Genomic DNA, 27,930 nt, shown 5'->3' with positions numbered 1-27,930 from the left:
CCTAGTTTTATTAGTTTGTTGAGAGGCAGCAATTAAAAGTATAACCTAAATCTACTATAAGCTTCCTTTTATCCCATGACAAATGAGTTTCTTGTAGACAAAGAATATCTGGTTGAATAAAGCGGATTTCAGCTGCAATTCTCTTCCTTTTATTAACATGGTTGAGCCCAGATACGTTAAATGAACAAATTTTAGTATTTCGTGGCATATAATATTAATACCAGAATCCTCAAATCATAATTGATTCTACCTAAACACCTATGTGTTGGGTTAATTACTTTACTTGAAATAATGTCCCAATAGCAGCAATAGCAGCAATATATTTCCTTTTCATTGTTATTACTGCCACCCGAAATCGCCGTGGAATTTTCCCCTTTAACCCTCTCTTCCCCCTGTACCCACCACCACCTCACTCCCCTCCTAACCCACCCCTCTTCCCCACCCTCCAGAAACTCCCCCCAACCCCCCTTAACCGAGGCTTTAGGACTCATGGTCCAATCGATGGTAGCGAGCTGCGTGACCCCTCTATCGTTTCCCCACAGGACTATCCACTCAAAAAGGAAAAAAAAAAAAAAAAGGCACCTTTTTTTTTCCCTCCAGATTCATCCTGACTTTTGGCTTTCTACTGGACCACAGTGCTCTTACGACAACTGAATCATAAGACTGAGAGCCTAAACAAGCGATAATAGTGAAAATAGATCAAATAGTTCAGAAAAGTAATTCTAAATTAACTAATCTTCCAGTTTGATAAACCTGAAGAGTTAAGAGTCATCCATAGACTGAAGATAATCTTTTGCTGCCGCGACGTTAGTGAAAAATCGAGTTTTCTCCTTATAAATCACTTTGAGTTTCGCCGGATTCATAATATAAGCTTGAGCACCCTTTATTTGAAATGGATTCACCAAGTGTCGCAGCTGCCAGAGATTGTCCATTGTATATTTTGAATAATCAGGTGTAGCAAAAAAAGTAAAACCTTCCGCCATAGATTTCCTATTTGATTGAGTATGCATATATACATCTTCTCTGGCGCGAAAATTATTAAAGGCCACAAGAAAAGGTCTAGGTTTAGTAGCATTCTGCCCAGATCGAAAATGAGTATTAATGCTCAATGTCCCGCTCCCAGTCCCATTTACTCAAGCCCGGAAAAGCCTGCTGAATTAGTTCCACAATAAATTTACGCAAATCTTGCCCTTCTTTACCTTCAGGAATTTGCATCAGTCTTAAGTTATTGCGGCGAGCACGATTTTCGAAATCGGCCATTTTCCATAATAAGTCCTCTTTATTACCACTTAAAGTCTCTGTGACTGATTTCTGTTTTACCAGCTCGTCCTCAATATTAGAAATTCTAGTTTCCACCTCCGTAAACCTTTCACCAAAATCAGACTGTGCCTTTACTAACCTCCGAATAGAGCCTTTCAATTTTCGGCAGGAGTTCTGAATTTTATGACTTTCTAGTGCAGTTTTGTCCATATGGCTCAAAATTGTCTGATATATCGTGGTCAAAGTAATATTGTCCGTCGGAGCTTCTTGAGATCCCCCGACCGCTCCGTCTCTCATAGACATATCGCTTCCCCCTCTAACTGTAACGGGACTTTCCTCTTCACCAAGTTCCCCCAGTTCATTATCGTCATCATATTCACTCTCAACCTCCTCCATACACAATTGTTTAGAATATTGTAGAGCCAAGTCTTCACATGAAGAGGCTGAGGCTGAGTTTTCTGATACCGAGTAAAAGTCAGCAGATTCAACCTCCGTAGACATAACAATAGTCGATTTCCCTGGGAGAGGCTTTTCCACCAAAATTAAGCCATCAGAAGGGTTTAACAAACTACCATCCTCTACTCCGGTGTTACACTGCCCTTCTGGCATAGTACAATCTATATCTACACTTTGATTTAATGGATTAACTGCGATAATAACATTTTGTGGCATTACTAAAGAGCTTTCCAATTGAGGTCCTAGCTGCACATTAGGAACCTTCCCTTTTCGTTTTTGCTCTGAAGCCGTGAACAAAGCAGATATTGTCTGTTTCACTTTCCCTGAGCTCTTAGTGGGAGTCCCCATGCCGGTTTTCTTCACGACAGCCGCACTTGAGTCTTTCTGACCTCCACCGGTAGTCACTGATGCGGGTGTATTCCCTGCATTCACCTCCTGTCCGTGTTGTTTGCGTACGTTTTTCGGGGCCATCGCTTCTCTTAGCCCTCTCTCCACGCAGTTGCAATCGGCGTTCCGATGAAACTCGACGCGTAGCCAAGCTGCAGCACCTGTGTGGGTTACCGCCCACCAGGCTCGACGGACTCTCACCAACGCTGTAACCGCCTCCAGCATCGAAGTGCGTCTTCAACGTACAGCGTCCTTCACTTTTCGTAAGGATCTCGCACAAAACACTACCGTGCCACACTGAAAGCCGCTTGCCCAGTTGTATAACGAACTCCAAACTGCAGAAAATCCCCGCAGTAAGTAAAGCTATTCGCCACTACTCCATATCTTAGACCTGTGGGTCAGCGAGAGGAGTCAGCTCAGATGTCCGAAACGTCCAGCCGCGCGAGCACCATCTTGCCTCTCTCCCTGCGTCATTCCTTATGCCTGGTCTGAGCAGGCGTAGGGATTTTGAAGCAGTGAAGGTGTAGAGTGATGCTTTTTGCGTGGGAACGCCCACCCTGCATACATTATACCTGATGCAGGTATAATGTGACGCAGGGCTTTACAACGTGACACATCTCCCTAGATGCATCACGTTGTAAATGGGCCGCAACATTTACGTCGCAGCTGCACCACAAAAGTGATGCAACTACGGTGCAAAAGTCACGCAGGGGGCTTGCAAATCTGCCCCTTTGGGTTTTGCTGCCTCAATGGCTGTTTCTAGTTCATGCCCTTGGTTTTTTCTTCTGTAACCTTCGAATGAGCTACGACTGCTCTTACCTGCTTGTGCTGCCATTGTGCAGTAGTAAGAATGGCTTGATTTTGCGCATAAGTACCTCTGAAAGTTTTTGCCTTTTGTGGTTACACAGTGCAAAGCGAGAGAAGCAGTTTCCCAATACACAAAGAGCGAACACATGTTCTTGAGAGTTCATGAGGCCTAGAGACTGGAGAAGTGTCTGGGCAATGGTCCTTGCAGAAACTGGCCAAATGGCCTTGGCAAGAGAGTGCAGACGGAGTCCAGATGGGTGTCCAGATGCTGAGTGTGAAAATGAATTAGCTCTCAATGCAGCCGTTGCTGTCATGGGAGCAAGTCATCATGCTAGATGCGCAAATTATTCTTCCAGGAGGGACAGTGGGAAGCAAAGAAAATGTATTACAAAAACATCTACAATCCGCACAAACCATTAAGTATTGGGAAAAGTGAACCTGGTGCCAGACAGTAGGCAGGCTCTTGAGGTCATGTAATAGGAAGTCAATACACAGGCTCGAAAGCCTGAACGATTATTTTTGCTGTCACACTTCATAGCCGTTTGCCTGTGCCTGTTAATGTTCGGGGTTGCTTATGTTTCGATGCATGTGTGCATATATGTAGATATTAATTCATTTATGTATCTGTAAGTAAATCAAGTGCTGGGTAGTAGGGGCAGTTTTAAAAGTGCATATTACATTTAGATTCACTTAGAAACGAATGCTCTTTATAAGGCCTGGGCATTTTCATTTGCACAACAGAGAAGTGAAAATATTGCAAAGATCCACATTTAGCATTGTTTCAACTCCATGAAATGTTGGAAGTTCGCAGCAGTTTTTGACAGTTTACAATCGGTTCGGGCCTGTTCGCTGGTTCATATGTGGATGACATTGCGTGAAAAGATTGGCATTCCTCCAGCAGAACAGATTCTTGAACAAATTGAGAAATATTTCCTTGAGTGGATTTTGCAAATTTTGCATTTGATTGAACAATTTCTCCAACCACTGCTCTTTGCTACAGGAAATAGATTTTCACAGACTTACACTAAATCTATCACAAAGCTAGATGTTTTCCAACTTTGACCCATTGTTTAATTTAGTGGAAATGAAGGAAGCTGAATTCGTGAAGATTTAAAAATAAGTATAGGTGTCTATACTGTTAGCTTCATGAACTGAGGCGTTTTAGTCGTGTCTGTAGTTTTACAGTTCGTGAATATACCTTCCATTTCTTAAACTTCTCTGTGAAAATAATTGGGAAGGCTAGGGGGTGCAAGGTGAAATGACCACAAACCACGTGGGCCAAGGCTCGGCCCAAGAGGGAAGAAAAAACGCACAAGAGAATAATGAACCATCTTTTTCTGTTTTAACCTTATGTTGTGACTCTAGTGGTTCTCGATTCCCCCTAGGAATAAATGTTGCTATGTCGAGGCAGGGCTAGCAGAACCAAATAGTGAACTAGGACCAAGTGATGATTTTCTCATAAACTACTTGTAACTCTTAAAAAAACACAATTAGTATCTGTTTTTTGCAAAGCTTTCTGCATGTTTGTTTTCATATTAAAATTAGGATAGTCACGCCCCTTTCATGTTGCTTTGAGAAAAAATATTACCAAAATCTGTCCAGTTTCAACGTTTAAAGAAAATAGGGGGTATATTCACAAGAACGTGTGATAACTATCGCAAGAGTAGCGTAACGCAACTTTCAATATCGCAGGCCATCGCGGGAAAATAACCCAATGTCAAAGTGGAATTCACAACACGGAGGTAGCTTGCGATAGTCCGCCGACAATGCGGCCAATGTCTGCTATACAACCACCCCGACGGAGATAAAAACATAAATCACAACCCCAGAAAACGTGCGATGAGCCCATCCGCGAGGAGGAAAGCAGGGATAAGCACCGCCCGGACCGCGAAACACACGGCAGGCGGGAATAAGCACAACCAAAGTCTGAAATAGTAAGACAGACCAAACAGAAAAAATCAGCCAACCACAATGGAGGTAAACAGAGCCAGCAAACAACCCCACCAAACCCATTGGCAACAAAACATCGTACATGGCAGCCCAACGTGGACAAGATGAATGCATCCTGAGAGCGGAGGAGGTCAATGGCACAAAACCAGAACTCCAGCAATGATGCAAAAGGCACAAATAAGCAGAAACACGCCAAGAACAAGAAGGCAGCAATGCACACCGGAGGTGGGAGTCCAGCGCCACACCAGGAGCTGGATGACATGGAGTAAATGGGGTCCACCACATCTGTCCGGAGATGGTGGCAGGACTCGGGGCCAGGAAAATGCACCAAACAACAGACACAACAGCAACAGGGAGAGGAACCAGCAGGGACTGGGGGACAGGGAGAGATAGGCACAAAGGCACACATGCACAACTAAGCACAGCAAAACAGCAGACTGTTAGAACTGGAGGTCTCCAGTTGGTAGAGGTAGGTACCTTTGGCCAAATAGGGACCCTTGCTTCTAGTCAGGGTAAGGGGGTACACTCCTAAAATAACCCCTGCTCACTTCCTTGGTAGCTTGGCACGAGCAGACAGGCTTATCTCAGAGGCAGTGTGTAAAGCATTTGTGAACACATACAGTAACCCAGTGATAACACTACAGAGGGACACCACACAAGTTGCAGTTGCAGTTGCAACCCGGCAATGTCATATAAAAATAAGTATTTTTAAATAGACTTAACACAAGACCACAAACAACAAAAATCCACAATACTGTACTTTAAAAATGGTATAAATAGCTTAGTTCTCTTAAGATGTAAAATGTGACCCTTTGAGTTCAATGTACCTTAGGATGCGTAACGATATACAACGAAAGTGTTGCAGGGAAGGTGATGTGTCGGTTCCTTACACGCAAGATCAGTGATGCGTCGGGTCCCTACTGATGCATAGGGGATGCGTCGGTTCTGCTCTGCGAGGGGAGGTGATGCGTCGGTTTCTTACTGCGCTTTCGTGGCGATGTGACCCGCAACACCGTGATGCGATGAAGATCAGGTGCGATGAAACAAAGATGGTGTCTTCTTCTTGATGCAACACGATTGGTGCATGCCCAACGGCCGTGCGGCGACTCAACCATTCTTCTGAGCCCGTGACAGGCCCCGCGACATGCTTCCCGATGATGTGGCGGCATCTGATGCAATGTCGATCCTCTTCTCCGGCGATGCGAGGCGCTACGGCAACGGTGCGACAACTGCAGCGGTGACACTCTTTCCCAGCATTGCGACGACAGCGGCTGCGGCTGCAACACGCTTCTCCGAAGATGTGGCGGCGTCTGATGCAACATCGATCTTCTTCTCCGGTGATGCAAGGAGCTTTCGCGTTGTGAAGCGTCAGCGGCAGTTTGGTGGCACGCTTCTTCTTCGTGCGTCAGTCCTCCAGCTCCTTGCGACACGCAGTCCTTCAGTAAGTTCAACACAACTGCAGGCCCTTCCAAAGAACTCTTGGGGAGCTGGTGGGTGAAGTCTGTTGTCCCTGAGACTTCAGCAGGAGGCAAGCTCTTTCTCAAGCCCTTGGAGATCCTTCACAAGTTGAATAAAGTACACACAAAGTTCCTTTCTCCTCTCTCTGGCAGTCAGGCAACCACTGCAGGCCAATCCCTCAAGCTTAGGGATAGTCTCTCCTCAGTCTCTCTGGTTCCTCTCCTCAGTAAAGGTTTCTTCTTGTTTCCCAAAAGTGATCTAACGTTCTGGGGTCTGGGTCCCTCTTTTTATACACAGTTTCTCTTTGTTCTCTGAAGGCAGAGAGGCCTTTGCCTAGTCCAAACCAGTTCTGGTCAGTCCTGGAGCACTTTGTTGACAAGACTCCTTCTTTCCTTTCACAGTGCAGGTCAGGAACATCAGTCGCACCACAGGAGGTGGAGCCAGCATTGTGGAGGGAAGGCACATCCCTATTCAGGTCCCAGGTGCAACTCCTCCCACCCATCTACATGCAGAACTCTCTATTCAGCCCTGTGCTGACTCACCCTGTCACCTGGAATCCCCCAGCCCCTGTCACTCAAACTCCAGACAAGGAATACACAACCTAGCAGAGGCAGGCTTGGATAGTTAGACAAGAAAATACCCACTTTCTAAGAATTGTATTTTCAAACACAGAATGTTAAAACCAACTTCACTAAAAGATGTATTTTATCATTCTGAGTTCAGGCATACTAAACTCAAATTTCTGCCTAGTTCTCTGAGTCAGTTATCATTATAAGATGAAATAATCAAACTACCCATTCTGGCCTATGGGGAACAGGTAACCTTGCAATAGTGAAACACGAAAATGGCTGTGATTCACAATTAGGACATACCACACACATCAGGGCTTGTCCTACCTTTTACCCACAATGCACCCTGCCCTTGAGCCTACCATAGGGGTGACTAATATGCAGAAAAGGGAAGGTTTAGGGACTGGCAAGTGGGTGCACTTGCCCAGTCAACATGGCAGTACCAGACTGCACACAGGCTGAGACACACTTTACAGGCTGTTTGTGGGTGGCACAACCAGTGCTGCAAGCCCACCAGCATCATTTGGTTTGCAAGCCCTGGGCACACTCAGTGCACTGTACTAGGGTCTGACAAGTAAACCAAACCAGCCAATCATGGAATCACTAATCCATACACCAATTTACCATATAGAGCACTTGCACTGTGGCACTGGACAGCAGTGGCACAGTGCCCAAAGCATCTATAACCAGCAAAAAACCCATGAGGCAACAGCAAATAATGTAAGGGAGACCCACGTCAAGGTGCCAGGTCTAACACAGACAAACCATGTTCATGAGCAACAACACCAACCAGGTGCACAAGTCATACAACCCGGCAATGTCACACCACTGAACAGGCACAGAAGTGAACACAACACCGCCTGAAAGCTGGAAAGGGAGAAGGGTGAGCCAAATCAGAGCTGAAGGGACATCTCACACACAATGCAGCACACACACACAGGAAGCAGAGCACCCCAACACCCAACACAATGTGGGCCAAACACCAACTTGCCCAAAACCAAACACAGGACACAAGTGCACCCGCCTGTGGCCGGTAAAAGGCCATACGCATCTGGAAAAGCACGAAACAGGGACATGATAATGCACAAGTACAAACCCACAGTCCTGATGGGGTAGCAATGCATGGATGGCAGGAAGCCAGAGAGTCTGTGACACACATTGGCATGCAAATCAAGACACAACACAGTTGGAGACACGTGAAAGTGCGGAAACTTTATCAACATGTGCAAGTCAGTACGGACAAGAGAAGTGCCACGACACGCAGACCAATGCAGCAGCATTTCTGAATGAGGAGCGTAGGAAAGCACCCATGTCCTTCGTGGGGGAGTTCCTCACCAACACAAGTCAGTGCCAACCTGCGTTGGTTGTCCGCACCTGGAACATGAGTCCTGGCCAATGTAGCCATGTCCACTGACGTCTCTGGACTGGTGACCACATCCACAACATGCAACCATGTGTCGTGACAAGAGCAATGACTCACATCCAGTTGTGGCAGCAGGTACCTTGTCACTCGTCCATGAACGCGAGTGCAGCAGCGTAGGCCAACATCTCCGATGAGCAAATCTGACATGTCCTCGATGTAATCCATCAGCTGACCAGGACAGATGTGCTGACTCCAACCACTGGACCCAATGTGCACCAAAGCCCAATCGGGTAGTGGCTCAATGTGCTCACTGCACACGACGATTCGTGCAATCTCCCAGGTCCAGTTTCCAGCCTGCATGCCGAACATCCATGCATGCCATAAGTGGTCATCCTGGTGACACCCCTGGTCGTGGTCCAACAGGGGGTGCACACACACGTCGAAATCCAGGTCAGCTACTGTTACATAGGAGAGGCAGACATCCATGGACCACTCGAATATGCAACACAGGCTGCACGCAGGTGATGTGCGCAAGGCCGAAGCTCAGACGGTAACTGATCCGCAGCACTGCCAACGGCAGTGCCCCCAGTGCATGCAGCAGACGTGCACGGTACAGCTCCACGTGACTGGAGTAGACCATGTGTCCAGGATGGTCTGCCATCTAGTCAGTGGCTCTGCTTGAAGCGGGACTGGCCTGCCCTGAGACAGTCCGAAGGCTGAAATGGCACAGCTCGGTGCAATGAGCAGTGTCTGTGTGCAACTGGTGCAGGCCTTGGGTGGGGTGGGAGAACGTATGAAGGCCATATCATGCACGCCAACTACGACCAAGGACCACTGCATGTGGGATGTGTACACGTCGGTCTCATACCGGGCAGTGCATAGTGTGGGAGTCGCAAGCAAATGCCCTCATACCTGTCAGGGGGTGCTGGGCACATGCAAGTTCCTGCTCGGAGCTGCAGATGTACTACCGCCTGATAGTACAGACAAAGCACCTTTCATCCCTACGTAAACTTCGCCAGCTGCATGCATACAGGAGACGTACAGAGGCCGGTCATGGGTGTGGTGGGACGCCTGCGACCCTGGGAATCATGGATGATTTGCTCAGCATGATGCACATGAGCGGACTCACTGTGTGTCACTTTGCCACACAGCTGCTCCGCCCTGCCACGGACACCCACACTTGTGTGCGCTGCACGCTTGCATCACGTGCACCCCTACAGGACGCCATTCCAATGCCTGTCCGCGCATGTCCAGTGCCATGCCAACAACACCGTGATGCTGGCCTTTGAAGGTGTGCGCCCACTTGGGTATAGGCCAATGTTCTGGACAGAGCGGACACAGGAGTCCAGCCCACGGCTTGCCGGGACCGCTCAGCAAAAGAGAACAGGCAACAAACTCATGCATCAGCAATACTGATACTAATCACACCTGGCATGCATGTGCCAAGAGCCTGAGCATTCTAGTGCTGCGACATGTCCCCGTACCTGCGGGCCCGCCCTCCTGGTACATGCCACATTGCAACATCGTGTACTGTGGCCCTCATGGCGACAACACCCCAATACAGAGTCACACTTACCGAACTTCCTGCACCTGGCCTGGTCCGTACCATGGCCTGCCCCTCCTACCGAACCAGCACATGTAGCCTGTGCCTGCAGGGGGGCAGGTGCGGGGCTACATGTTCAGGGACACTGCCAACGCTGAGGTGACATGGCAACGTCCGCAGAAGACAGCACACTGTGATGTTGCAGGGCCCGTGCACATTAAGCTAACACAAAGAACACACAGACACACTTGCTCAGATGGTGTGAATGGCTATGGGCATGTGCGCACGGCCACATTTATTAGCAGGCACACCTACCGAGTGACACCTGTGTTGGATGTGTATGGGGTGTGTACAACAGCCGGCACGGCCTGCCTGGTGCAGTCAGAAATCGACAACAGTGTACATCGTAAAGGACACAACCATACAACCACAAAGGCCCTATCATTTGTGCTGCACAGAGTTAGTGGCCCAGATGCATTACGTCCTGCACTGGCCTGCCGCCAAGGGCCGCAGACTTGCAGTGCACTGGGGCAGGGTCACGAGTGCAGAGCAGGTTCTCGTAGCTTGTCGCGGAGTGTCTCTGTGGACAGTGGAAGGTGTGTCCCCAGAGCAAGATGCAGAGGGCAGGACCACTCAGAAACAGTCACTATGGCGGAGAGTAATGGAACAGACACATGTCAGACACTAAGTCCGGTCCAGCCAGATGAAGATGCAGGAAAACACCAGCCTCTGGACTCAGTTGCCACCAAGGTCCAACCAGATAGTGCCCATGACTCATTTCGCACAGAGTTAGTGGCACCAGTGCCATTAGGGGATGCCACCTGCAATGAGGTGTGTCCAATGGTGTTGGCTCCTCCACAACTTGGCCAGGACACAGTTCCACATGTGTGACATACTGGACTGCACTGTAGGCCTGAGGCAGCGGTCAGCACGGGCCATTCACCTAGTGTTGCCGGCTTAGGTTGGATGGCCACACCGGCCTGTGTAGTTCAGGATTGGTGGCACCACGGCTCGTGGACTTGCGGTAAACAGGGTTGATGGCACCAGGTCAATTGTTGATAGTGTGCGATCTCCTCTGTGACTCGGATCCGGGTTTCGTCCGGACTGAGCTGCATCTTCCTCTTACTCCTCTCCGTGAGTTCACTGGCGTGGAGTCTGCCATTCGTGATTTGCAACTAGGTGCTGGATGTGGGACTTACTGGTCTGCAGGGTAGGCCTGAGCCCTCATCCAGATCGCCTGCTGGCGTTGAACTGGGTTAGTGGCACCACGTGTCAACGGCTGACGTTGAACAGGGTTAGTGGCACCACGTGTCCCAAGATGCCTATATGGAACTATGCCTCACTGATCGGGGGGGGGGGGTCTGGTGCTTTGGCCGCTGCCCAGGCTTTGGGGTCACTGCCATTCAGGACTCAGGACACAGTTTCACATATGGGACCTACTTGGCTGAAGAGGATGCCGGTGTAGTATGTGTATGTGGAAGGAGTAATGTGGTCCAGCATCGGTGGGCCAAGGATGGACTGTGGAGGCCGCAGAAGTCATGGAACTGGTGCTTGTAACTTGCACCGGCATGTGGTGGACCCTCCTTGACACACGCCGGTGTTGGCAGGTGATCAGTGTGGCCTGGCTGCACAGGGGCGGGCTGACGGGTTCGTGGTCCAGCGTGCTGGGGTCCGGGAGACGCACAGGATCGCAGGCAACTCCGCACACAAGGACTGCGTCGGCCTCGTGGCGTGGTGAGAGGCGCCACCCTGGCAGAGACGTTGGGCTTTCCGGAAGTGGACCACACCCAGGGCTACGTGCTTTTTATTCACACCCCTACACTGGCCTGGCATATGCCGGGCAATCCCAATCTGCTCACGCTTACGGGGGGGACATGACAGGGAACATTTGTGTGAACTCCCCCACTGGCCGGGGGACATGGTTGCGTCCACTGTCCACCAAACTCCATGCACCAGTGGTGTGTGTCGCGATGGATATGGGTGTGTTCTGCATACTGCGGTCTGTCCAGCACATCTCCGCCACTCTTGGCATTGTGTGCTTTCCCAATCATGGTTCTCCTGCCTCCTTCACACATGCCTGGTTGCAACCTCTCCCCTCATTGGGCTAGTGTGTGGCTGAGGTGCCATGCTGTTGATGGCTCATGTGCAGGGCTTGTCCAGGTTACCATTGTGAGTTGTTCTGTCGTGTCTGGTGGGTGGGCATGTTGTTTGGCATGTTGGTTTTGATTTTGTGACATGTGCATTGCCGGAGTTGTGAGTTGCATGGTTGTGGGGTTGATGTGAGTGGGGTGTTACTTTTGGACTTGCCAGGGGGCTGTGTATGTCCCTTGGTGCCATCCTGGGGACGCTGGTTGCTGATGGACTGTCGGAGGATGACAGACTCATGCACAGTGGCTCGGTGTTTAGAGGCGAGATTGGTGGTGGTTCCATGGTGTTCGGTTGTTGTCTGCACATTGCTGTGAGACGTGTGCTTTCTGTTGCGGCGATTGTGTGCTGTGTCGGCAGGGGACACGGGTATGAAATGTGTGCTGTGGATTGCCCCCAACACGTGCGTGCATCCAGCTATGGCATATGGTCCTTGCTTGGTGTCCAGCGGATCCTGTGCATTGTGTTGGACGTATGGGTCTGGGGTGACAGACTGTTGGTGTTATCCAGGTCAGGTGTGAGGGACTTGGATGTGGCTGGCTGTGTGACTCCTCCAACTGTGGCGGGTGTTGGTTGAGGGGTGCCAGGGGCCAACAGATGCAGCCAAGCCATCAGCTTTGTGTGGGGTGGGATGTTGGTTGTCTGCTGTGTTGGTGCTGTCAGCCTGTTGGGTGTTGTTGGTCAGGATGCGTAGGATGGTGTCGCTTTCAGCCTGTGGTGGATGGTGACATTGTCAGGGTTGGGTCTGTGCGGCTGGTGCGCTTCCTGGGGGTCCACTGTCTTTGTCTGCCCTGCATCGGTTGTGGCCGGGGGGGTGTTCCAGGTGTGGGTTGTGTCCTGTGTGGGTGGGTGTTGTGGCCCTCTTGGGTGTCCGGGCCACATGATGGGTGGCTCCATGGCATCTGTTGCTCTTCCGATGTGACTGTGGGCTGTGCTCCCTTTTGTTGTGCAGGCTGCCGTCCGACTTTACACCAGGTCAGAGCAGTTGTAGATTTCCTGGTGCTAACGCACTTTATCAACTGTTTTGTGTTTTTATTGCAGTTCTGTCTGGTCGTTGAGAATGTTGAGGTGTGATGTTGTCGCGGCTTTTGGCACAGGAGCGCCCACTCTGCATCTCATTAGCGATAGTTGCGGTGAGCCTCTGTGGCGAGGTTTTTTGCGGCTGCTATCATGGGTAAACTGGTGCTGTGGGCTGTTAACACCAGTTTGTGAACGGGGAGGTATTTTTAGCACGACTTTGGCTGCGATAAAGTGCCGTTGACTCGGCGATAGTTTCTTGTGAATATGCCCCTAAGTTTCAAAGTTAAATTGTTGGACATGGCATATCTAATACTGACTAGCATTCATGAAGAAATATAGTGTCTGATGTTTAAAACCATTTTACAGTCGCAAAGGCTACGATTCACAAAAAGCGCAGGGTTTATGACAACATGGTATCTTTTTAAAAACTATTAAACCCATTTTTTTATTTGGTAACATTACGGAATCGTTTAGAAAGATACAATAAATCACTATTTAGAAGGGGTCTGTTTAAGTCGTTCCTGCCAAACAACGATTTGTTATGGTATGTGTAGGGGTACTAACACACCTTGCAAAGGGAAGTGGTCCCTATGCAAAACAAGCATTGGCAAAGGCAATAGGCATTGCCTATGCAAGAGCTATTGGCTTTGCCAAAATGTGTTAGCAATGTTGTACACCCCAAGTGGCTGCTGTTTAGCATGGCTAAAAGTTAGTGGGGGTAAAGAGAGTGGCGTGGGGTGGAGTGTCATAAAGTGGAGCAGAGTGGAGTGTGATGGGGTGGCGTAAAGTGGTGTGGAGTGGAGTACATAGAGTTGAGTGGCGTAAAGAGGGGAGGAGTAAAGTGGAGTGTCATTGAGTAACGTACAGTGTTGTGGAATGTCATGGAGGGAGTAGAGTGCCGTAGAGTGGAAGGGAGCAGAGTTGAGTGACGTAGAGTGGAGTACAGTTTTAGAGTTGAGCAGCCTATCGTAGAGCGGAGTGGCATAGAAGGTGTTGTGTAGATTAGAGTAGAGTGTTGTAGAGTAGAATGGCATAGAGCCGAGTAGATTGTCATAGAGTGGAGTGGAATAGAGTGAAGTATAGTAGAGTGGAATAGTGTGTCACAGAATAGAGTGCAGTAAAATGGTGTGGAGTGACAGAGGGAGTTGCATAGAGCGTCGTAGAGTGGAGTAGTGTTGTAGAATGGCATAGAGTGGAGTACAGTTCTGTAAAAGTGGAGTGGGGAGTAGAGTAGAGTGGCAGTGTAGTAGAGTTTAATGGAGCAGAACTTCATAAATTGGAGTGGAGTGAAGTGGAGTGTTGTAGAGTGGTGTAGAATGACATAGAGTACAGTGTTATAGCGTGCATTGGTTTTCAGTAAAGTGTTGCACTTGCGTAGAGTGCAGTGACGTAGAGTAGCATAGAGTGCAGTGCCACAGAGCATAGTGGTGCAAATTAGATTGCAGTGGTGTACAGTGCAATGGTGTAGAGTGGAGTGGAGCATTGTAGAGTAGAGTAGATTGGCATAGAGTGAAGTGGCATGGAGTGGTGCAGGGTAGAGTGGAGTAGTGCAGGGTACAGTGCAGAGCTATGGAGTAGAGTGCAGTGGTTGAGAGTGCAGTGGCGGAGAGTGCAGTGGCCTAAAGCGCAGTGGCATAGAGTGCATTGGTGTAGAGTTGAGTGGTGCAGAGTAGAATGCAGTGACATGGAGTGCAGTGAGACTGAGCGCAGGGTTGTAGAGTGCAGAGTCATAGAGTGCAGGGTCATTGAGTGGTGCAGAGTACAGTGGTGTAGAGACCGGTGACACAGAGTAGAGTGGTGCAGAGAGCAGTGATGCAGAGTGAAGTGGTGCAGAGTAGAGTGGTGCAGAGTAGAATAGAGTGGTGTAGAGTGCAGTGACATAAACTGCAATGGTGTAGAGTGGGGTAGCATGCATGGGCATAGAGTGCAGTGGCAGGGAGTAGAATGTTGTAGAGTATAGTGGGACAAAGTGCAGTGGCGCAAAGTAGTTGGCACAGGTGCAGTGGCACAGGGTGCATTGGTTTTGAGTAAAGTGGTGTAGAGTGCAGTGGTGAACAGTACAGTGCTATAGCATAGACTGCAGAGGCTTAAAGTTGTGTAGTGTAGAGTGCAGGCGAGTATGGTGGTGTAGAGTGCAGTGCCAATGCCTCTATGAGTGTAGTGGCCTAGAGTAGATTGTTTCACAATATATTGGAGTGGTGTAGGGTAGGGTATAGTGGTGCAGAGTATAACACAGTGACATAGAATAGAGTGGTGCAGCATTGCTTGTAGTGGCATGGAGTATTGTGGCGCAGAGCGGCATAGAGTGCATTGACATTGAATGTATTGTTGCAGAGCAGAGTGGAGTGTTACAGGGCAGAGTATAGTGGTGCAGGGTAGAGTGCAGTGGCATCGGGTAGTGGAATAGAGCTCAGTGGCATAGAGTGGCACAGTGTTGATTGCAGTAGAATAGAATGGAGTGGCACATAGTAGAGTAGAGTGGAATAAAGTGTAGTTAAATAGAATGCACTGGTGTGGAGTTGATTATTACAGAGTGGAGTGAAGTGAGGTAGAGTGGAGTGGTGCAGGGTAGAGTTGAGCGGTACAGAGTAGAGTGCAGTGTTCTGGTTTGGCATAGAGTGGAGTGGTGCAGATTGGAGTGGCTTAGACCAGAGTGGTGTAGAGTGCACTGGCGAGGAATGCAGTGGAGAATAGTAGAGAGGGGCAGAGTGCACTGGCATAGAGTAGAGTGGTGCAGAGTAGAGTAGAGAGGCGTAGAGTACAGTATCAAAGTGCAGTGGTGCACAGTAGCTTAGATTGGCATAGAGTGGTGCAGCATAGAATGCAGTAGCAAAGAGAGAAGTGGCAAAGAGTAGAGTGGCATAGAGTAGAGTGTCACAGAGTTCAGTGTCAGAGAGTGCAGTGTTGAAGAGTAGAGTGCAGTGGTGTATACTGCATTGCCGTAGAGTGAAGTGGCGTAAAGTGGTGCAGAGTATAGTGACTTAGAGTGCAATGGCATAGAGGCGAGTGGAGTGGAGTGCAGTGGCGTAGAGTACAGTGGCATACAGTGCAGTTGTACAGAGTAGATTGGCATGGAGTGCTGTTGCATGGAGTGTATTGGTTTTATGTAAAGTGGTGTAGAGTGCAGTGGCATAGAGTACAGTGGCATAGAGTGTAGTGGTGTAGACTCCAATGGTGTGGTGTGGAAAGGCACAGAGTGGAGTGGCATAAAGTGGAGTTGCGTAAAATGGAATAGAATGGTTTCCACTCAATGGCATTGAGTAGATTGTTTCAGAGTAGAGTGAGGTGGCGTAGAGTGCAGTGGTATTGAGTAGAGTGTCATAGAGTGCAGTGGTGCAGAGCAGATTAGAGTGGCTTAAAGTAGATTGGCATAGAGTGCAGTGACGTAGAGTGGAGCAATGCAGAGTAGAGTGGCGTAGAGTTCAGTGGTGTAGAGTTCAGTGGAGTAGGATAGCATAAAGGAGAGTGGCATAAAGCAGAGTGGCATAGAGTGCAGTGTTGCAAAGTATACTGCTTTAGAGTGCAGTGATGTATAGTAGAGTGGTGTGGAGTGAATTGGCAGAGAGTGCATTGGTGCAGAGTAGAGTGTTGTAGAGAACAGTGGCGCGGAGGACAGTGGTGTAGAGTAGAATAGAGTGCCATTGAATGCAGTGACACAGAGTATAAAGAACAGCGTAGAGTGCAGTGGCATAGAGTATAGTGGGGTAGAGTGCAGTGGTGGAGAGTAGATTGTCGTAGAGTACATCGGTTTTCAGTAAAGTGGTGTAGAGGGCTTTGCTCTGGTAGGTTACGACCTAAAAATGTTGAGGAGTAGGCACTGCGAAACTGGAAAAATCAACATTATAGTTTTAAAACCTGTCCTATTTCCTTCAAGGAAAAAAGGCTACCTTAAAAAAAAAAAAACTTTACTTCAGTAAAATCCGATTACAGACATGGTGGTCTGCTAACCTCTGCTGGCCACCATTCCTTGTGATGCCCACGAATGATAGTAAGTCACAATTTATGACCTACCTCATGGATATTGATGAGGTAGGTAGGATTGAGCCCACTATTATTATGAATTTTGTGAACCGACTGATTAGCATATAGGACGGTTTGCAAAATCCTCTTCTATTTGCAAAAAGGTGGCGGAAAATTGGCAAACACTTTTTGTAAATAGAAATTTTGCACATTGATTGTTAGAAAAAAATTAGATGAGTGCCAAATTTAAAGCACAGCAAAAATATTGTGAACAACTGGTAGGGGAATAATCAAAATCTACACAAGACTTGGCAAACATAATACAAATTTCACAAATTCTTTTTTATTTTTTTAAAACATATCTTTATTGCACATTTAATGTCTTACTTTGCCCACCCTCCAAGTGGACAACCCATTCTTAAATTAATTAATATCACGTCATATACACAGAACAAACATGTATACGCATATTCCTTTCTTTTCTATGAAAAGAACACCTGTGGAAGAAGTTACCCCCCGGCCGCCCATATCCACATGTTAAAAAAGTAAAAAGATGCTCTACTATCCCTCCTCAAATGCTACCATCCAGCTAGGCAGGAGAGCCCACACCTGTAGCTCTTTCTTCCTACCACCCTTCCATTTTCTTGCATATACTGTCAACTCAGTGTGGTAGATGGGCGAAGCATTGCTGAACCAATGGTGGGGAAAGGTCTCGCCATGCCGTAGCCAAGCACAGCCTAACAGCCGTCATTGCAATAAACACAAATGCCCGTGCCTGACTAGGGATTTATTAATCGCTAACCCCAAGTAATATGAGTTGTGGGTTCAATTCTATCGTTAGTCCGAATCTTCTCTCCAGGAACTCAGAAATGTCACCTATCTGGCTCCAGAGGGCCAGACATGTTGCAAACATGTGTCTCAGATCTACCCTGTATAAGTGGCACGGGGACAATGCAAATTTTTGGTTCCAGACCATTTATCTTCCCCTTCTGGATGAAATCTCCTAATTTTGTAGGGCTGCCCTCTTCCTATCGATTCATTTAGAGGTCCTGAAAGATTACCAGAAGATTAGGGTTTTTATGTAGTGGAGTGCTAAAGTCCAACCAGCGCAGCCCTACTTTCTTCCGGACCGCTGCCCATATTTTAAAAGAGCAGTGAAGTGTCTTAAATCTAACTCTTTTGTAGTACCCAAACTGAAGCTGCCGCCAAAGTACTCCCCACTCCAAATCCCTAATCAAAAGCTCATATGGGGTGGGACCTTGAGGATCCTCTCATTTTATCCCCAGCAACATAGACAATTCTTATATTGGGTACAGCTAGCCCCCGCACTCTCTCAGTTGTGTCTGATATTTCTGAGGCCTTCTAGGCCTAGCATATGCCCACAGAAATCTAGAGATCACGCCATCAATACCCTTAACCTGTTGATTCTCTACTTTGAGAGGGATAGCTCTAAAGCTCTAACGGGATATTAGGCAAAACAACATCTTAATCAAGCCCTCATGTAGAAACGAGAATAAGAAAATAATAGAGATGAAAAACAGAAAGATTAGGTGGTAAAATACGAAGTCGAGTAAGGAAAAAGCCCCCTTCTTAACATCCATAGACTACCAGCTGCAGAGGTCCTCCGACAGATAACATCCTAGAAAACTACTAATTCTGATCTTACCAACCTTGTCCCTCTATTGATCTCCGTCAGGAACTCTTGAGCTTTGATTTCGGATGTGAAGATCCATGCCTTCCCGTTGAAGATGACTTTCAGACTGGCCAGGTTTAATAGCTATGCCTCACTGCTTAGTCCCTGAAAGGATGAGATCAGCTGGCGTAGTCGCCACTGCCTTTCCACAGTGGTGTGGCAAAAGTCCACGCGGAAAAAGAACATATGCCCTTCATAGGTGCGTCTAGCTATTGTCCTTGCCTTGTCAAATATAATTTGCTGGAGGCGAAAGTTACCAAAAAAAATTAAAATTGCCCAAGGCCATTTAGGTTGTCCTACCATTTGGATTTTCCTTAGTTTCATCGGGAAACAATGGACTTGTTACACCTCAGCGTCCCAGTCCCACTGAGGTATACCGGGGAACGCTCCCTTAAGAAATCCCACCATAAAAGATCTAATGTCACTCCCCTAGATGTTTCCTGCTAGGCCCAGAAACCAACATCGTTTCGACACTGTTGGTTCTCAAATTCCTCAAATTTTCACATAATGTCTGCCATTTGATATACCTGTGTCTCCTTGTGCTTTTGAAGTTTCTCAACTTCCCCCTCTATTACTCTGGCCCTTTCCTCCACAAGGGTCACTCTCCTTCATTTCTGAGAAACTGTTGCTGATTTTCCGAATTGACCCTTGCAGGTTGTTTGTGGCCTGATGAGCCCTGTGATTTTCCAACCGGGCCGCCCCTTGCATTTGCTTTAAGGTGGAGTAGATTAGCTCAATAGAGGGGGTGTCTATGGGACCTGGGGAGTTACCGGGGCTGACTTGGTATAGACTATTTTCTCTTACGTCCTCACTCTAAACCTGACTGGAAGGGGAATAGTTCCAGTTTAGCTTACGGGCAGTGCTAGTGTCTGTGTAGGTTTGGCTTGTTCTGGTCTTCTTTCTCCATTTTTGAGTAGAAAGTTTGTCATGGCTACCCCCAGGGATGACCGATCATTCATCGGTCCCGGACTCCTCATCAGTGAGCACAAAACTAGATACTGACAGCTCAGAATCATTTGTTAAAGAAAAAACTTCTCCACCAGCTCTGGAGACATCTGCACGTTCCTTCAAGTAGATCCCAACAAATTAATACCACACAAATTAGTACCAGGGAATAGAGGTAAAGGAAGGTGTTCTGGGTTTGCATCTAGGACTGTAGATGACACCTTCCGTTTTGGTGACCGTGAATCCTGGAGTCCTCCCTTAAGCAATTCACCCACTGGATCGTTCTGCCCAGGCACCACTACCCCACCTCTGGCTGGCCTGCCTCCTTGAAGCTGCAACATGTATCAGTGAGAGGAGAGTTTGTCTGAACCACGCCCATCAATTCTCTGTGAGCGAGAGCAGAGGAGGTATATTCTAGGCTTTAGACTCACTGTGGGGCGACTTCGGCCCTAAGGCGACTGATGAGAAGACCTCTGCTATTAATGGTTGCTTGGAGTTGCCCGGATAGGTGCTGATTTGCCATTGCTTTCTTTTAGCTTCTTGCTCTGTTTTCTCATTACAGGATCAGCACCATCTTCCAACTTCTTAGCCGGAGCACCACGAAGGGGCCGGCCCGAGGCTCATCCTGCTGCAGAGCCGTCCTTTCCTGACTTGTTGAGCTTAGGTGCCGTCTCCAGTGGGAGACCCTGCCCAGACCTCCTGCAGAGAACGCCGACCGTGGCACTGACCAAAAGAAATGCCACTGTGATTACAGCTCGCATTCCTCGAAACTGCAAACCACTATGCCTCCAGAGCCATGAAAGATCAAAGAGGTATGTTTCTTTCTTCATATTATTCTTTTTAGTATCGGTGCGATCCTTCCACCATCTTTCTATTCGTTAAGGCTGGAGCCACAGGAGCAGCTTGCACAGCGGTCAAGTAGCCGCCATCTTGCTCCACACCTCCATGTAACATCGAAATTTGACACATTCCTACAATGAACCAGAGCTCACAACAGAAATATAAAATTTCTCATTAATAAAAAATCTAAATTAAGACACAGATTATTGAACCAGAGAGCCTTATTCATGAACAAATTTGTACATATCTTCTTGATCAATGTCAGAAAAAAGTCTTGTCTGCTGAGTGAAGCATGTGCATCCAAGTGATATATGTGAATGAATGGAAAAACGAAAGCTAAAAAAACACATTGGAGGAAGCTTTTACAAAAATGCTTCTTTGGCCCTGCGTGTTCCCTGTGGGACACCCTCAAGAGGCTTAGGGGTCAGGGTATTTTTGCCCTGCCCCCCTTTTCTTTTTTTAAACGTTTTTTCTGGCACTCGCCTCTTCGATTTCTATACCATCTGTGAGCAGTGCCTTTACAGACACTGCTCCCAACACACCGCCATTGTTTGTACTGCTTCTCTGATCGATGTAGACCTGTAATTTTGGGTAGCGGAGTACACCCTAACTATACTTTCATTATTCTCCATCATTTTTATTTATATTCCTGATGTACCCATTAATTTTAATTACTGATGATCATCGGTCAGTAGGTTTGGTGAATTTTGAGATGCGCATTGACTTTCTGCGGTCGCTATACCATCAGTAAACAGTGAGATTTTAGATGCTGCTCCCAACACGCCAGCATCCAAAATTGATGTAGGCTTGTAGTTCCAGGTAGGTGAGTACCTCCACTTTTGACTCAGACTTTATATATTTGGAAGATTTATATAACTTTTTTTAAGCAAGAATTTGTCATTTTTAATTTTCATTAGATATTAAATTATCCTTTTTTGGGCCGGTCATTGAGTCTGTACCAGTATTCGTGTGAGGGCCGAGACTTGTTCCGAGGCCCTCCTCCTTCTTTCTTCCAGTATCTTTACGATTGGTTAGTTCTGATTTATTTATTTATTTTTGGTTGAGTTTACCGGTTTTGCTCCGGTTTTCATTACTTCTTCTTTTTGATGACTAAGACTCCTGTCTCATTTGGAGCCTTCTTAATGAAATGTATTTTTCCATTGGCCACAAATTCATCAGCCTGTATTCTTGAATGAGATTTTAAGCAAGTAGGTTCTTATTCAATGTGATCACCTAAGGGCTTTATTCTAGGAAAGACATATGCAGGCACTATTGGTGTAAAAAACCTTGGTGTTTTTCTTTGCTTTTAATTATTTCATTTTAAAATGCATGACCTGCTGAACACACTTATTTGCCATCTAGTGTGGATACAAGACTGAGCACCCTGACTTGCTTTCTTCATCTGGTATGCTTCTGATATTAGGTTTTAATCATTTTTTAATTTCTCACTTTTTTCCAAAAGTGTTCAATCATAATTCAATGCATGACACAGACTTTTTGGCCTTTTGCTATGTTGCTAGTAATTGCAATTGATTTTCTGCATTTTGATACCCTTGAATATATTAATTTCAGAATTCTCTTTTGGATGCTCAATTGTTTTGTTTGTCCTGATGATGACCATACAAATTTAATTTGGTCAAAACGCCGTTGACCCTTATCTTTGGCACCAACACAAGAAGATGCATTAATTGCCTCTCCTGGTTTTGTGTTTTGTCCAATCAGTGTTTTTTCTGATTTTATCTGCCTCTGCCATTGTTTTCCTGTTTACACTGTTAATTGTGTTTCCTGATCTTGTTTTTTGTGTACTTGTGTCAGCACCATTAGTTTAAGATTGTATTGTCTTTTTATATTATGGCCTTAGTAAAAAAAATTATATATTTAGCACGGGTATTAGTATTTTTTTTCCAATTTCTTATGCTTTGTTTTATGTGATATCATTTTCTTCATTGTATTTCATTCTTCCATTGTATTATTTTCGATATTTGTTATATTTATGCTTTGTATAATTATGTACCTGAACCTCTGTTAGTATTATAGTATGCTGAAGATGGACCTCTCTAGGCCACAATACATGGACGTTGAATTGGACTTGTCAGACACTGTCTCTGTGCGTCTTTGCAGTGTCCTGGGCTCTGCTGTTGTGGGGCCCCAGCCATGTGACTGCCCCCCATTGCAGTCCTAAAAAACCAGGCAGTGGGGAGATGGTGCCTCTCATGCCAGTTGGTGTTGGTGCGATGGGCTGAGGGGATGGTGATGTTGTAGGTTCACTGCCAGTTGCCCCTTTGGCTGCCACGTTTTCTGATACTTCTGGGCTGTGATTCGAGGAAATTCATGTATATAGGCAGCGTAATTAAATGGTTAATGTTTTGCCACAATATTGTTGTGACACTTCCCTGTGTGTTTGTGACATGTTTCTCTTGTACATATATGGTTGGTGTGGTCATCATCACTCAGTACCACATGCTAATGATGTGCACTACAACTCCCATGAGGCATTGCCTGGGGGGGGGGGGGTCAAGCACCACAATAGAGTATTTCATGCTGTATCGTTTGATATGTGGATTGACTAGCATTATGTTATGGATGGTACATAAAGGGAAGATGAAGTACCCAGCACGATGCCTGCTGGGATGAAGGTGTCGATGTTGGCAACTCCTGCGACACTCTCTTTCTCGATGGTTTCCTCATTTAGCATCTCCAAGAGAGTCAGGGGGTGTTGTGAGGGTCCTCCAACTGTCCCACATCCCTCTGCCATCCTTCTGGCCAGTCTCTCCTTGGTACTATACTGCAGGCTGTACCACCTCTTTGTGATCTACAGGATGGTCCTTTTCATCACTCCCAGGGAGGTCAATTCTCCAGGATTCCAATCCAGATCCTGGTTTTTTGGGCCTCAGCGATTGAGAAAGAGTCCTTCCCAAACAGCTGGTTTATGTTGGCAGCACATTCTGTGTCAGGACCTTCAGGTCTCTCTCCGATAACGTTACCTTGCACTTCCTGTTGCTCCCAGCTTCCTTCCCCACTTCAGCAGCCATGGTGTTGTTTGCTGATAGTTAGTAGTACAGGCAGTGGTGATGCAGGGGCACTCCTTGCTTTCAGAAGGTGAATTAAACCTCTGGCTGGTGGCCACACCCTGTAATTATCCCCACCTGGGCTCTGACATTATCAGAAGCAATTATGTTTTCAGATGCATTTTGGCCTACGTTTCTAAAATTGCAATTTATCCATTTCCTAGATTGAGATTTCCTAATAGCAAATGTGACTCAGTAGGAATCACTATTAGGAAATCGCAGTTTACATTCATTACGTTTCTGTTTTCCAAATAGCAGTTTCTATGGATTTGCTTTTACAGAGTCGTGAAATGGGAATTTTGTACACATGAGCAGAAGCCATAACATAGAAATCGTCACTGTGACTTCGCTCAGCAGTTCCCAGATGACACCGCTGCCTCCTCAGACAACACGGGGCTCATTGCCCTGCTGAACTTTACCTTTACAGACATTTTTTTCAAAATGTCTTCTACGTTTGATGGTAAGCGGAGACCAGACCAAGTCCACTTTGTGGATCCGACCCATGCTCTTATCGGGGTTGGCCAAAACTTTCAATTTTGCCCCTGTCTTGTGTGACTAAATGTGCCGCAGTTGGCGCTTTGATATTTTAGGCACGATTTCACACTTTAAACTTTATAAATTCATAGTTTGGTTCTACTGAATCTATTTTTGTCATTTTGGTGTCAAATAATTTATTCTATTTTACTCTATCTTTCTAAATTTGGGAAGGGTTTTTCTTTGTTGTGTTTTCACTCCATTAGTATTTATATACTGCACAAATACTTTACACATTGCCACTAAGTTAAGCCTGACTGATTTTGTGCCAAGCTACCAATGGGTTAAGCACAAGCTAATTTAGTGAATTTTTAGTGTTTCACTCTGACAAGGACTGTTTCTGTTGCATGAGTAGGGTTTCAGCCCCCTCAGCTAACAACTCATTTCCTCACACCAAGGGTCAAATCTCAGAATGACCCTGTCCGGTAAAAAACAGAAAGGGATAGGAAGTGGCCAAAGCTCCCAATTTCCCTATTCTCCTTGCTGAGGTATTGGCATCCAAAAACTCAGGGCCCGATTCAGAAAGGCAAACTGAGACATTTGGTGTAAACTTAGACCAAATGTATAATTTCATGACTTTGGCAATTTCCAAAGGGCATTTACGAGCAGTATCTTTATCTCTGCACTCCGGGTGGAGATCCACCTTGAGTTTAGACCAAACATCCAAGTTTACCTTTGTGAATCGTGCCCGCTGCCTTCACAGATACCCAACTTAAATCAGATGTCTCTTGTGGCTCAAAGGGGAGGTGTTGCAGTCCTTGAATTTTTTTGAGAGTTTCCATGTTGGGGCAGGTGTACTCACTTCAGGTCTTTGCAACCTGACACTTCTCAAACGTCGCTGCTCAAGGGGTGAGATATGTGAATATCCTTTTCCAACTTTTATAGCTTCAATGGCTGACCACTGGGTCCACTATAGGCTATCTAGTGGAACCACTATCCCAATTATATGCCTACTTTTTGAAACCCCTGGTGCAGGGAACATAGACCTACATAAAAGACACAAAAGACCATGGGGCATATGTATCAAACGATTTTTTAATCCAAACGCTGCGATTCGCAAAATAACAGCGTTTGCGATTAGCAAATTGTGATTCGCTATTTGAGAATTACTTCCCATTCATTCCTATGGGTCTCCTGGCCCATAGAAATGAATGGGCAGGTATTCCTTAATTGCGATTTCGCAATTTGCTAATCGCAATTAAGGAATTTTAAGAAATCGCAAAAAGTTTGCAATTTTTTAAATACATCCTGTTTTGCAATTCTCAAATAGCGATTCTTTAAAAATTGCTATTTGAGAATCGCAAATGGTGATGTTGATACATATGCCCCCATATGACTCACCATAGGGAAATGTTTTTTGATTGACAGAAGGATCTTCTGATAGGACTAGACATAGAGAGCCTATACACAAGCCTACCACAGGAGAACACATTGAAAATATTTCAAGAAACACTAGAAAACACAGAGAGTTTGTTCTGGAATCTGCTAGACTAGCCCTTATCAGTATATTCTTTGAATTTGACAGGATACTGTTTATACAAATAGATGGCACATCAATGGGAATACATTTGCTCCCAAGTGTAGCAGGCTTATATTTATAGACCTTTGAGAAGAAACATGTTCTTAACAACAGCAATCAATACAGGCAACATATAACAACATGGAAGCGCTACTTAGCCGACATACTTGTAATATGATCAGTGGAAGCAGTAACATCCATACAATTTGTAACCTGCCTAAACAACCAGGATAACAATCTGAAGTTCATTCACACAGTAAGCAAAGAATCTCTAACATTTCTAGATGTGAGAATATTCCTAGAACAGGGCACATTGCAGACTGACACGTTTCATTAACCAACTGATAAGAATACTCTTCTGAAATATGATAGCTTCCATCCTCGTCAATTGAGGGAGTATCTCCCATACAGACAATTCCTGCACCTTCAGAGAAATTGCAGCTGAATTTCAGGTTTCAAGAAACAGGCAGGACTTCTGACAAAAAAACTAAGAGCCTGTGAATACCCAGAGCAGATAATACTGACAACCAAGAAAGGGGCTAGAAACCAAAACAGGGAGGCCCTTCTAGAGAGCTCTAACAGACTGAACCAAAAATCAAATTTGGAGTGCATTACAATTTATAACACAATATCAGACAAGAAAAAGATCATCAAAAAGAAATGGTGCATCCTTAACAAAGGGGCTAGGGAAAAGGACTACCATCTATTCTCTCACAAAAAAGCAAAGAGTCTAAGGGACACTTTACTATACACTAGACCTAGAAAACCTGACACAACAGGGAATACAATACATGGACAATTAGGTCTTCCAGCAGTTATGGACCATTACCTGTGTGTACAATGTAGCATCTGCCATCTCACATCCCCAACCAAGACAATCAATCTAGGCGTACTAACACCCTGACAGAACAGAAATCACACCAACTGCAACACCAAATTAGAGATTTACATGATCACATGCCCTTGTGAGGACAGATATATAGGGATAACAACCTGTAAAGTAAAAACTAGAATTTTTGAGCACAGAAGCAACATATGCTGCAAACAGGGCACCACAAAAATGGTAGAACATTATATCTCCAGGGGACACACAGTAAAGGACTTCAAATGGGTGGTGAATGAACAAGTACACTGGGACAATAGACACCTGGAAAGGATCCTCTTTGAAAGGGAGCAACGATCGATATATAGATTATCAACTCACAGAAAGTGCCTGAATGATGACATCCCCTTGTAGAATATACTGTAAAATATCCAGAAAAAGGATTATTTAATTTACCAACTGAACTAGAAATAAAACTGCCATATACATAAACGTGAATTTTTATGTGTCTCAACAAGGTAGTTGCAAATGGAAACAGTGATTGGGATCATATTTCTGTAATGTAGACAACCATTTTTGAGGACCTTTGTGTGTGAGAAGTTGAGCTGTGCACTACACAAAGTTGGGTAAGAGCATGCAGGGGAAAGGGGGTGGCTATGTTAAGGCACCACACTAAAGTGAGGGATAGGCTTTGACCATTGGGTACTACAAAAGCGGTAGACCTCGAAGCTGGGGAACGGGTTTGAGTCTCGGCAACGACGCTCAACATCCTGTGATTCTGGGCAAATCACTTAAACTCCCCGTACCTAACAAAAATGAATGTGTCCTTCTGTAACAAAACTGGTGCTCATGTAAAGCGCTCTAATACCCGATTCTGGTCTAGATCACGCTATATAAAACCCTATTAAATAAATAAAAAAATAAAAATATATATATGTTCCAACACTAGGCCAAGGGATGTATATCCAGACAATGTACAACTGCCCCATACAAATGATAGATGGATCTGCACTTGTTCACTAACACAGAAAGAAAAACGTAGACACAGTTTTATTGATGACTTTGAGACTGTAGTGGGTACAATACCCTCTGCTTTCTACCAAGCTCACTGCAGTCACAGAAAACTCACCAGAAATGGAACACTACATCTCACTTAGAAAAACCTACACCACGTCGTAGTTTTTTGTCGTCGACCTATCATAGATCCAACACACCTAGGGTAATGTTTAGCTAATTACTTATGTTTGCCACAAGATACGTTAGGGCAAAGTTTAAGAATGTTGAAAAGCCTGACATAGAGGTAATATTTGTTCACATACATTGATTTTTACATCGAATTTCGCACATTCACCCAGTAAGGACCTGAAAATCAAACCCGGGTAGCACAGCAACTGTAGCTAGACACGTTCTGTATCTGGGACTCCAGACAGACTTATGCATGAACAGCAAACAGCAGGGATTTGGTTGCTTGACGCAATGACACTTCTGCACGTGCAACAGCCTCAGATGAAACAGTAAAGTCAAAAGCTGGTAAGATGTGAGGCTCATGTGACATGAAAAAATGATGATGTAGTGTGAGAACTCTTGAAA

At 46.0% G+C, this 27,930-nt stretch overlaps 1 long non-coding RNA gene across 1 annotated transcript in view; it reads left to right on the top strand.

Moving 5' to 3' along the window:
• The first annotated feature begins 2,299 nt into the window (after positions 1–2,299).
• The window catches only part of LOC146796268 (uncharacterized), a 478,384-nt gene continuing 452,753 nt past the window's right edge, over positions 2,300–27,930 (top strand). Inside the window, exons 1-2 of the long non-coding RNA XR_014969913.1 lie at positions 2,300–2,456; positions 20,119–20,368. This is a non-coding gene — a long non-coding RNA (uncharacterized LOC146796268). The remainder of the gene's footprint in view (positions 2,457–20,118; positions 20,369–27,930) is intronic.

The sequence above is a fragment of the Triturus cristatus genome, chromosome 10, assembly GCF_964204655.1.
Source record: "Triturus cristatus chromosome 10, aTriCri1.1, whole genome shotgun sequence".
NCBI lineage: Eukaryota > Metazoa > Chordata > Amphibia > Caudata > Salamandridae > Triturus > Triturus cristatus.
Note: the sequence above shows the minus strand (reverse complement) of the source record. Positions and strands in the feature narration are given on the sequence as shown.